Genomic DNA, 12,276 nt, shown 5'->3' on the forward strand with positions numbered 1-12,276 from the left:
AACGGCCTTTACTTTCATTTCTAACCCTCAACTCCTTTACAAAAACCCCAAACTCCTTCTCTTCTAAGGGCTAGGCCAGAGACCCAAATACTAGCCCCACTGTAATTCTTTCAAGTCAGGGACCAACTGACAAGAAACATTCCAGCTCCAACATTCCAACTGTCTTACTAAGGGGCTAAAGCAGTAAGAGAGATCTTTGGGTGTGTGTGTGTGTTTTGTTTTCTATTAAACAGTTGTTTAAGCCAATCTTTGGTGTGTGTGTGTGTGTGTGTGTGTGTGTGTTTTCTATTAAACAGTTGTTTAAGCCAATCTTTGTGTGTGTGTGTGTGTGTGTGTGTGTGTGTGTGTGTGTGTGGTGTGTGTGTTTTGTTTTCTATTAAACAGTTGTTTAAGCCAATCTGGCTTCAAATCCTCAAGGGAAAATTTAGGGTCAAGAATCTATTGCCCCTTTTTGGTCATGCCTGAATTCTCCTCAAGCCATCCCACATCTTTTTTTTTTTTTTTTTTTTTTTTTTTGCAGCACGCGGGCCTCTCACTGTTGTGGCCTCTCCCGTTGCGGAGCACAGGCTCCGGATGCGCAGGCTCAGCGGCCATGGCTCACGGGCCCAGCCGCTCCGCGGCATGTGGGATCTTCCCGGACCGGGGCACGAACCCGTGTCCCCTGCATCGGCAGGCGAACTCTCAACCACTGCGCCACCAGGGAAGCCCCATCCCACATCTTTTGGTGTGAACCAGCTATAATGACACACTGTACTGCAGACTTACCAAAGTGGAAATTCTTTTAGTCACTCTGGGAAAATTAAGAGATTCTACACAAGTGTTTCTTACTCACTTTAAAAACCCCTGTACTACAATATTTATTCACCGTTATCTTCTGAATCCTCCTCCATCAGCCCAGAAGAGTGCATACAGCCTTACTTTCATGAAATGTTCTTTACAACTTAGAGATTTAAATGTTCTTTTTTGAACTGTATAGTCTCTCTCACCCCAGCCCTGAGATTCTGCTTTATACTTCCTTCTAATTTCTGCCTGATATCATGGCTCTAAACATACAGAATGTAAATATGGACTTTTGTGGCAAGGTCCCTTTAAAAGGTTCAAAATAGTAACCTCTATGCAAAAGGATAACAGAAGAGGGCTTTTCAACAACTTCTGTGTCTTAAGAGAAACAGTAAAGTTGAATAAAAAAACAACAGGAGTTTCTGGCTGAGAACTGTCATATGTGGGAATCAATGAAATAACACAGAACTGTACTGAAAATATCTGGATCACATTATGAACATCCACTGCATTACAGAGAATATGCAGACAGTGCAGGACACTTGGCTGGATTTATACAGAACATACACTTTTCTGGATAAATGGCTGATAAAAGCAGGTCTCAATTTCCTCCCAAAATAGTAGGGTATGTTATGTTTTTAGGTACTGACTTCCAGTTATTTGAACTTTCAGGATTTGTCTGGAGGCAACAAGGGTTTAATGAACTATACTCTTTTGACCTTTCATTCAGAGATGTGTAAAGAAACATGACTTAGTCTAGCTACCAATGCAACGAGGGACATGGCTATAGAGAATATGAACAAGAAAACAACTCGCTGGGGCTCTCCATGTATTCTGGATTTTGCCTTTATTATCTTTTAAACAGATCTTATTCCACATTACAGTCGGCACCACTTCGCCTCTCCACTTGCTTCTCTTGCTTCCATTTAGTCCCAGAGTTTGAAACTGTGCACTTAAAAGGTTTACTCCTGGTGCTCTTACTTTTTCACGCCACTTGGCTCCCACTCAGCAGCATCTTGGGGGAGTTGGTATGTTGCTCCGTCCCTTGAAAGCTATTCTAAAAGGTCACTATTTTCATTTGTGTTAATTGCCTGCGGAGATAAGATGAAGGGAAACTGAACTTTGGCGATGCATAAACACATTTCAAGACCCACGCTCTGAAATATAACTGGGTTTCCCTAAGTAATGTGTGTTGTATGGGTGGAGGAGAGGGGGACAAAAGAGATGTGAAGGTAAGAGAAAGGAAGACAAAACAGTTGGAAGCTGAAGGCCCAGGGCAGAAGGAAAGGAGTTCTGAACAATAGTTAAGAGGGCTTCAGAGTGAGGGTAACATCAGTAGGCAACAATGGAAATGCTGAGTCCTGGGGGCAAGGAATTATTTAATGGAAATAAAGCAGTAAAAATGGGGAAAAGACTGATATCCTACAGAAAGAGGTCAAGATCCAATTGATTAAGGCTTCCGGTTTATCAAACTAGCCTAATCAGAGCTGTTCTCATTCAAGGGGTGCAGTGAGAGAGGACAGGCCAAATCTCACTTTTCCTAGTCACATGAGAAGGAATACCATCAAACTCAAAGCAAGAAAAAGGGAATCAGGATCCAATAAGTTTAAAAAGGCACTGGTTAGGGGAGTCCTTTGTACACTGAACTGGGGTTCAGTGTTGGGCTCAGGCCCCAAGAAAAATTAGAGCATCACCATGTACCAGAACAAAAAGACCAGGCGAGGAGACGAGCCAATCTGATAAGGGTCATGTTTAACCCCTGGCACATGGGTAATGAGGCATCAGATTATTTAAAGCCTGTGGCTGAGTAGTGGGAAAGTAGCTCCTTAATAGAAGGTCAGACTAAACTCTCTAACTTAGAGACCTGAACTTGCAAGCTTTCTGTGGCCATGGCTGGGCAGGGCAAGGGCAGGCAAAGACCGACAATTCTAAGCAAGATGGTATGCCAGAGTCCAAGTCAGTTCAACATCTACCACCGCGTACCTGATATACATTCAGCCCTGAGCTAAGTGCTGGGGACACAGAGAATTCACCTCCGACTTTAAAGAGTTCACAGGAAAAAACAGAGTGGCCCGTCTGTGACCACTTAACACAGGGTTGCTGTTAGGATTCAATGTGTTAATGACTGTAAAATGTTTAGTAGAAAGCCTGGCAAGTAGGAGGGAGGCACTCAAAAATCAGCAGCTGCTGATCTGTATCCTTATAATTATAATCACCATGATTATCACAATACCTACTACCGTGTTGTAGTTAACAGATTTTTTTAATTCTAGAAGAAACAGCTTTAAAATGTGCAGAATTTGTTTCGGAATGATTTGTTTCTTCAGACTGCCCATCAGACTAAGGATTTATATTACAACTAGGGTAAGACCTCTCTTCACTCATGATCTAGTTCTTATAATAGTCCAGGTGACAATGTTTCTGGCAAACTTTCTCCATCAGTCATGGGAATGTCAGCAGCAATGCAGTCTTGCACCCACGTTACCCACAATTTTTAAATCCTGTGAAGCTGACTTCATAGTTTGTTGCTAATACTCACAAAAGGAGAAAAGCCATGAGACTGTAGAACAACTACTTCCTTTTGTCACAGATCAAAAGGGAGAGATTGGAAGGGATAGCACAGGTCTTTCCTTCCCTCAAGAGTGAAAAGTCCATCACTGTCATCAGGGTCAATTCGTACTAACTGATCCCCCACAATGAAGTAGATGCTTTACTAAAAGCATACATGAAAAACAATATCCCTAACCTCCCTCGGGCTAAATTTTAAGAAAAATGATGTGAGGAAACACATATAGGAAAACCACCCAAATATGTTCTGAAGTGACTAAAAAGCAACTTAATTTAGAGTCAATCTAGTTGAGAGGTTTGCAATACGTTTAACAGAAAGAAATATGACATTCCATCTACTTGCTAAATCCTTAAAGAGTTACTAAATATAGTAAACTTATAAGTTCTTAGAAAATATGTCCAATTCAGGGAAGGGGAGGATGGAGACAGAGGGTAGAACGTGAGCATAAAAAATACAAAGAAACAAAAGGAGAGAAAAAGAAGAGTAAAAACAGAGAGGAAACCTGACACAAAATCCTAAGTGTACCAGGGAAAGAGGAAAATAAGAGGAAAATGAAAATGGAACTAGTATCCATGGAGTTAGAATGAATCATGGCTACTGACAGGTTCAACACCTTTGTTTTACTGATAAACTGTGGACTAGTAAGGCTGAGTCATTGCTTTGAGTTTACAAAGCTGGAGAGGGCCAGGACTAGAAAGGTGGTTAGTGCACAGTAAATACTCAGATTTGGGATGAATTAAAAAGACAAGTGTTATGGTCTTCATGTTTGTGGGTCCCTCCCCTGCAAAATTCACGTGGTGAAGTCCTAGCCCCGAGTGTGGCTGTGTTAGAAGACAGGACCTCGAGGTGCCCAATCTGATAAGAGTAGTGTCCTTATAAGAAGAGCCAGCAGGGTGGCTGGCACAGTGGTTGAGAGTCCGCCTGCCGATGCAGGGGACACGGGTTCGTGCCCCGGTCCGGGAAGATCCCACATGCCGCAGAGCGGCTGGGCCCGTGAACCATGGCCGATGAGCCTGCGCGTCCAGAGCCTGTGCTCCGCAACGGGAGAGGCCACAACAGGGAGAGGCCCGCGAACTGCAAAAAAAAAAAAGAAGAGCCAGCAGAGAGCCGGCTGACACTCGCATCCACTTTCTTGCTCTTACTCGCCCCAACGCATGCATGACAAGGAGGTCAAGTGTGCACACGGGGAGATGGCAGCAGCCTACAAGCCAAGAGAAGAGGCCTCAGGAGGAAACCTACCCTGCAGGCACCTTGATCTGGGACTTCCCAGGCCTCCAGAACTGTGAGAGAAACTTCTATTGTTTAAGCCACCGGTCTGTGGAAATTTGTTACAGCCGCCCTAGCGAACTAAGACCACAAGCACTTAAGTCCTTCGGCAAGGTATTCAAAAGGAAAGTTTAACTTTAATTTATTAAACCTAAAATATACACACATCTTACCCCCTTTTCTTTTTCTTTTTTTCTGTTAAAGAATGAGAATGGGGCCACTGGCTAGCTTTAGTTTAAGCAAAAATCCAGGTAACACTCTGAAAGGCACACTACAAGATATCTACACATAGTAGAAACTCAATAAACCTTCAGCCAAATAATGAGTGGTCAGAACTTGATTCTGTGCTTACGAAAGTAACATATCCCTCACCTATTCCCCAAACTATGCACCACCAACTGTAAATAACAAATGCTCAAAGTATGTGTTTCTGTTTTGCAGCCAACACCATAAAGAGGCAGACCGCCTTTTTAAGAATCTGGCCAAGCCCCAAACACCCCTTTTCAACTTGCCTACTCTCCTAGCCCCTTCTTATCCCCTGGGAGTTTATGCCTTGACATTTAAAATTTTACATTTTATTGACAAAACAAAATAGAATTTTTCATTATCAAATTTTAAGAAGTCTGCCTAATATATTTTGTCTGGTGAAATAGTAAAAATAAAAGTAAAAGGATTTATTGCCCAACTTGGACATAAATTTTTTAAATTTAATTAATTAAATTATTTAAATTAGTTTACTTCTTGGTGAAAAGAGGTAAATCTTAAGGGTTCAAAGGAAAATAAAAGTTACTGAAAAAATGCAAATTACCAAAATATAAAAGTAGAAATCTAGCAGTTTTCATTATGCCTTATAGTACTTTCCCAAAACAGTTGCTGCCAATTAGCATGGATGAATGAATGGGCTAAATATATAAAAGACAAAAGAATAAGAAGAACCTAGAGTTTACAGATACAGAGTGGGGACACTTTTAATAAGCATTTCAATTGTCTTAAATTTGTTGATGAAATGTGCCCAGAAAAAGATTATACCAAGAAAAGTCAGCAAAAAGAATACTGTTCTCCTTGTAACATAAATTAGGTAATACCACAGCATATCTTACAAATAAAAGCCCCTTAGAGTCTCAAAATAAAACCTCTTTAAGGGCTTCCCTGGTGGCGCAGTGGTTGACTGTCCACCTGCCGATGCAGGGGACGCGGGTTCGTGCCACGGTCTGGGAAGATGCCGCAGAGCGGCTGGGCCCGTGAGCCATGGCCACTGAGCCTGCGCATCCGGAGCCTGTGCTCCGCAACGGGAGAGGCCACAACAGTGAGAGGCCCGCGTACCGCAAAAACAAACAAACAAACAAACAAAAACCTCTTTAAGTGGATGCCTAAATGGGTCCATCTTGTCTGCTCTGAAAAGAATATTACAGCCAATATACAATCTGTCTAAAATTTACAAAATGGGTCATATTCTAAAAATTCATTTTTATTTCAGAGTTGTTTGGAATTGATCACATTTCCCCATTAAAAGAAATACACACAGACGCACACACGTACATATTTATAAATGCTGACTGGGTTTCCACACCAGACCACAAGAGCCCAGGAATGTAATCAGGGAGTTGGGGTGTGGGGGGGAGACAACATAGGAGTCCGCGGAACCAGTAATGGACCTGAACTACCGTACATCTGAAATAAAAATAAACAGAGGACAAGATAGTTAAAATAGCAGCAAATTACAAATAATGCCAATGTAATTAAATAAGAAATGATGTGTTTTTTTCCAACTCACCTTGAACATTGGTTAGAAGTAGAAGATAAATCTAATCCGCTAAGAAAGTGGAGACGTCTGTGGCGACATCGAGGAAGGAGCAGGAGTACTTTCAAGCATTTTAGTGACTGGTGCAATTTTTTTTTGGGGGGGGGGTGCAACTTTAAAAAATACAAATTTCATTTCCACATCTACAACATTTCCATTTTCCCTGATACAAATGTAATTCTAGTCAATCAATCATAAGGAAGGTAATTTGTTTATTTTGTAAATGGGATAAAAAGACGGAGACAAGGAAAAGGAAACATAGCAAGATTTAGAACGGAATCGTTAAGTGCTTAATAAATACTTGCTGAAAGGAGAGGAGGGAGAAAAGCAGTCTAAAAAGCAGTCTAAAAAGACTGCTGACAGTGGAAATAACTAAAGTTTAAATAGTAAAAGAGAAAGACGGAGGTAAAAAGGAGAAAGAAGGACCGGACATGCCCGTACTATTTTTAAAGGGGGAAGAAAATAGGTGGTAATCAGAGAGTTCTCAGTACTGCCACTCGGGAGGGTCACTGACTCAGAACAGCTGGGATGGGTCTAGCCAGGAAACAATCATGATAACTAACATAAACTGAACATTTATTATGTACCGAGGACTGTTCTGAGAGCTTTTACAGGCTCAAAGCAACCTTCTGAGATAACTACTATTTTTGTTGTTGTTGTTCTAATTTTATAGATGAGAAAGCACATTAATATGCCCAATGTCATTAAGACAGAATGCCAGAGAGCCAGGTTTGAAACCTCGTCAGTTTGGTTCCAAAGCCTGCACCACGAAGCACTACTGCCCCTACAGTAGAACCATCACACACACAGGGAAAATGACAGAGAAAATGACGATGACAAATACAAAGAAGAGTTCTGCATTGTAAGTTCCTATAGTTACTAAGTATTCCCCTGTTAATGAAAAAGTAACCAGTAGAAAACCTCTGGAATTCAGCACCCATTTGACAAATATTTATTGAGCATCATTCACTGTTCTAGACACTAGGGATACAGCAATAAACAAACCAGACAAAAATCTCTACAGGTGAGGAAAGTAGTAAAAAAGATATTTTTACAGTATACTAGAAGATGGTAAGGGCTATGGAGAACTTAAAATAAAATGACTAAAAAAAGAGCTAAATGAAAAGGTAACATTTCAGCAGAAATGTGAAGGAGCTGAAGCAGTACACATGAGGGTATCTGGAGAAGGGCATGACAAGCAGAGGAAACAAGTACTGCAAAGTGCCTGGCAAGCTTCAGGAACGGCAAGAAGGCGGCCAGTGTGGCTGGAGAAGACTGAGGACGAACAGGAGGATACAGAAGTCAAAGAGGTACCCAGGAGCCAGCTCAACCAGAGGCTTGTAGGGACTCTGGCTCTTCCTCCGAGTGAAACACATGGGTGGATTTTTGAGCATGATCAGATTTATATTTTTACAGGTCTAAGTCAGATGCTGTGTTCACAATAAATTATTTGGAGTCAATGGTGGAAGCAGGGAGACCAGGTAGGACTATTGCAATAATACAGGTGAGAAAGGATGGGGTACTGAGCGAGGAGAGCAGTAGCAGAGCTAGTAAAAAGGGATTGGATTTAGGTGATTTTTGAAAGGCAGAGCCTAAAGGATTTGTTTATTAATAACACTGCCGTGAGGGAGAAAGAAGAGTCCAGGGTGACTCCAAGTTTTTTCCTGGCCCAAGCAACAGGAAGATGTCATCTGAGAAGGGGAAAACTGTAGGTGTTCCCACAGTCTTGAGACTGGAAGAAGGCAAGTGGAGACCAGTTGGACAAGTTAAGTTTGAGGTAACTATTAGGTATGGAAATATCAAGTAGACAATTGGATGTAAACTTCCTGGGAGGGATCTGGCCTGTAGGTATACATTTCAGAATCATCAGCATACAGACAGTATTTAACCCCCGGTATACCATCGGAGTCCACTGGGCCCAACTTTTCTTTGGTTAACAGTTCTATATTTAAGGATTTATATTTTATGACTTATTCTTTCTCAGAGGTATTTCCCATCCTTGTCCCCCCACCAAAACCCAAAGAAAATGTTACTTTAAAAATAATAACAGGGCTTCCCTGGTGGCGCAGTGGTTGAGAGTCCGCCTGCCGATGCAGGGGACATGGGTTCGTGCCCCGGTCCGGGAAGATCCCACATGCTGCGGAGTGGCTGGGCCCGTGAGCCATGGCCGCTGAGCCTGCGTGTCCGGAGCCTGTGCTCCTCAACGGGAGAGGCCACAACAGTGAGAGGCCCGCGTACCGCAAAAATCAAAAAAAAACCAAACACATTCTATCTTGCAATTAACATTATGGGTTCCCTGAACGCTTTTATAAATCTAAGGTGCATTATGAGATTTTAGGGATCTTATTTTCCCTATATCTTGAAACATTCTGATTTTTCAATTAGTTTTACTCATTAATTATTCCCAACCATGTTTTAAAAAATGACCAAAGTAATAAAATGACAGACCAATGGCATACTCACTTAGAAGAATGATACAATAGTGAAATAAATCACCACTAACACATCATCCTTCAGTTTTCTTACTGCATTGTGCAAAGTATTGTATCATCTTTCAACAAGGCTTTAAAGAAGATTAGAGATGCTGTTTTTTTTACCGTTTGTTCAGTTTTCATTGAATACAGTTTTTCACTTCTCACCCAAAATAACAAAGAAAAACTAACAGAGGAAAATGTTTCACAATTATTAGATGAATCCGAAGATGAATGCAAACACGGATAGCAGCACTCTAAACTCTAATGATGATGGTGAAGTCTGATATATAGAAGTGAAATCTTGAGACTACGATTCTTCAGATGATTACATTCTAATCTAGGATATAAGCTTGACCACAGTCAAGAATCAGTAAGTAAACAATATATTTCTAATAACAAAAAGGAACTATGGTAGTCTCATCCAGTTCAACAGAAAGAATGTCCTCATGCAGTATTTTGCTATGAGAATTGGGATTATCCTGTTTCACTAAAAGGACATGTAACAGTATTCTTTCTTTTCTTAGAACATGACACAATTTACTTGATACAGTTCACACATGGCCAAGTGCTGAAGGTAGATACATATATAAAGGTAACTGGAAGGAAACAGATGGTACAGAAATGAAAAGATCATCTTTTGAACATAATTATGTATTGTCAAAGGATTTCTAAAAAAAATCTTTAAATATTGTGTTTAGACTATGTAAGTGAAGGAAGAAGAACCTGAAGCAGTAATTAGCTAGACCCTATTAGAGACATATTTGGAATCTGAAATCACAATTTACAAGACGGGTGTGTTCCAGGTTAATGAATGGCATAAGCAATTAAATTACATTCAAAGGAGGCTGCTTTTTGAGGTATACGCTTCCCAAACTAGAAATACAGGGAATAAAAATTGGGACAGTACATGTCAGTGAGACATCATATATTTGGAAGATTCACATCTACACAGGTAGAGATCTACAAAAGGAGCAGGAGCAGAACAAATGGTCAAAAACAGTACAAATACTGACACAGAACCTAAAATTCACAGCATAAATATAACTTGTGACAATCTTAGAACAAGTTTGGGATTGGCTTGAGTACTACTCAGCAAAAAACTTGCTTTAGTTGCGCTATTAGGAAGAACAGGGTTGAATTTGAATGTATTTTCACAGATGGAAAAGGAAGAGAAATCGAGAGCACATTATTTAGATTTCAAAAAGAGTAAACGATTCTTTCTGTCCTTAGAAAAACTGTTAATGTTCTTCTCAGCTCAATGCAGTCTCAACTATTAATAGATTCAAAGACCCCTCTTAAAAAAATACCCCAAAAGATCTTGTACTATTAACAAGGCTAAAGAAGGTTTAGATACAATGATAAGAAAGTTAAAATCTGTGCTTGCAAAAGAATGGCTGGAAGATAGCCTATGTCTATTTTCTTCAGTATGATTGATATTAGTACAACAAATGCTTTCATTTGGTTCAATTACAAGATCGCAAATTAATAAGACAATTCCTCATATGGCCAGGAAATGAACTTGCAAGAATAAATACAGAACTAGGAAGAGAACGTTTACCCTCTCAACCACAAGCATGAGTCTCGGAGAATAGGAAGAAAGAGGATACAAAAAGGATAGGAAAACATGAAGTACTGCAAAAAAGATTTTAAAAAAAACCATGAATAGTATTCAAATGTGACTTGTAGTCACTATAGGAGAGATATGTAGTTAGTTGCGTGAATACATTTTTTCTTACTTCTAATAAAGTTGTTTTTCACTATAATTTTTCTTCTTTTTTTTTACAGATTTGGTGCAGACTTTTAAAATTATTTATTTAAAAATTTTATTTATTTTTTGGCTGCGTTGGGCCTTCGTTGCTGTGCGAGGGCTTTTTCTAGTTGTGGCGAGCGGGGGCTACTCTTCGTTGTGGTGCATGGGCTTCTCACTGCGGTGGCTTCTCTTGTTGCGGCACGTCAGCCCTAGAGCATGCGAGCTTCAGTAGTTATGGCATGTAGGGTCAGTCGTTGTGGTGCACGGGCTCTAGGGTGCACAGGCTTCAGTAGTTGTGGCGCACGGGCTCAGTACTTGTGGCTCGTGGGCCCTAGAGCGCAGGCTCAGTAGTTGTGGCACACAGGCTTAGTTGCTCCGCGCCATGTGGGCTCTTCCCGGACCAGGGATCGAACCCACGTCCCCTGCATTGGCAGGCGGATTCTTAACCACTGCGTCACCAGGGAAGTCCTTCACTACCATTTCTTATTTCTTAAATTAGTCATAAGAGTTCAACAATCCGCCACTGAACGATACAGACTGAAATCATGTCAGGTCCGGAAACTGATACCCAATTACATTCCACTGGTGTCAAAAAATATTTCGACTCTTAACACTTTCACAGGGAGAATAAATTGTGTACTGGCCACGTACGGAGGTATTGCTTTGATAGTCTTATATTTCAAGTTAAGGTCTAAAAAAACTCCAGCTGTGAAAGCAACATAAACGGATTCTAAACTGTATCTCATCTATTAAGTTCCCAGGCCTGAAGAAGCTAACGTCAACTCATCACGTGATACTCGACTTGTACAATAAATTATTGTACAAATAATTTTTTTAAAAAAAGAGTTAACCAAGATAAAAAGATCAGAGAGCCCACTGGGCCCAGCTGACAAATAGTTTTGGCTATTTGTCCTGGTTAACTGAGAATTAAATCCATGAGACTAGATGAAATCACTAAGTAAAAGAATCAAGAGAAGAGATTCAAAGACTTGACCCAGAGTATGACAACTTTAAAACTGAGAAGAAATCACCAATAAGATAAGAAGAAAACCAGGAGAGTGTGATGTCCTGGAAGTCAAGTACCCAAGAAAGTGCATCACAGAGGAAGGAATGATCAGCCACATTATGTTCTACAGGCAGGTCAGGTAACATGAGGACTGAGACCCAACCACTAGACTCAGCAGCATGGAGGCTACTGGAAATATTGACAAGAGCCATTTCCGTGGCAATAAAAACCTAATTGAGCAAGTTTAAGAGGGAGTGAGAGGAGAAGAACTGGTACGAGCAAACAGAGACAACTCTACTGAGTTTTGCTCTAAGAGAAAAGAAAAGTAGCTGACAGAAAAGTGAGGTTAAGAGTATTATATTTTCAAGTGGATGAAAGAACAGCTTAATGGCATGTTAGCGGAACTAATCTAGTAAACACAGAAAACCTGATGATCCCAGAGAGAGGAAAGAGAATTGCTGGGTCCAGGTCCTAAACAGGCTAGCAGAGATGGGACCTAGTACACAACTGAGGGGCTGGCATTATAAGGAAGGCAACTGCTTAGTGTACAGTAATGGGAGAGAGGGAAAGTTCACTGACACTGATGGTACAAGGTGGGTAAAGTGTGGTGGTGGGAAATTTCCTCCTGAT

The 12,276-nt window shown here is 40.7% G+C and overlaps 1 protein-coding gene and 1 pseudogene across 24 annotated transcripts in view; one reads left to right on the plus strand and one right to left on the minus strand.

Annotated features, from left to right (window-relative positions):
* RBFOX2 (RNA binding fox-1 homolog 2) overlaps nt 1–12,276 on the minus strand; it is a 261,970-nt gene that overhangs the window by 119,436 nt on the left and 130,258 nt on the right. The gene's annotated exons all lie outside the window — the stretch shown is intronic.
* Nucleotides 11,186–11,452, plus strand: LOC137203005 (ATP synthase membrane subunit K, mitochondrial pseudogene; annotated as a pseudogene).

This window comes from Pseudorca crassidens, chromosome 11 (genome assembly GCF_039906515.1).
Source record: "Pseudorca crassidens isolate mPseCra1 chromosome 11, mPseCra1.hap1, whole genome shotgun sequence".
NCBI lineage: Eukaryota > Metazoa > Chordata > Mammalia > Artiodactyla > Delphinidae > Pseudorca > Pseudorca crassidens.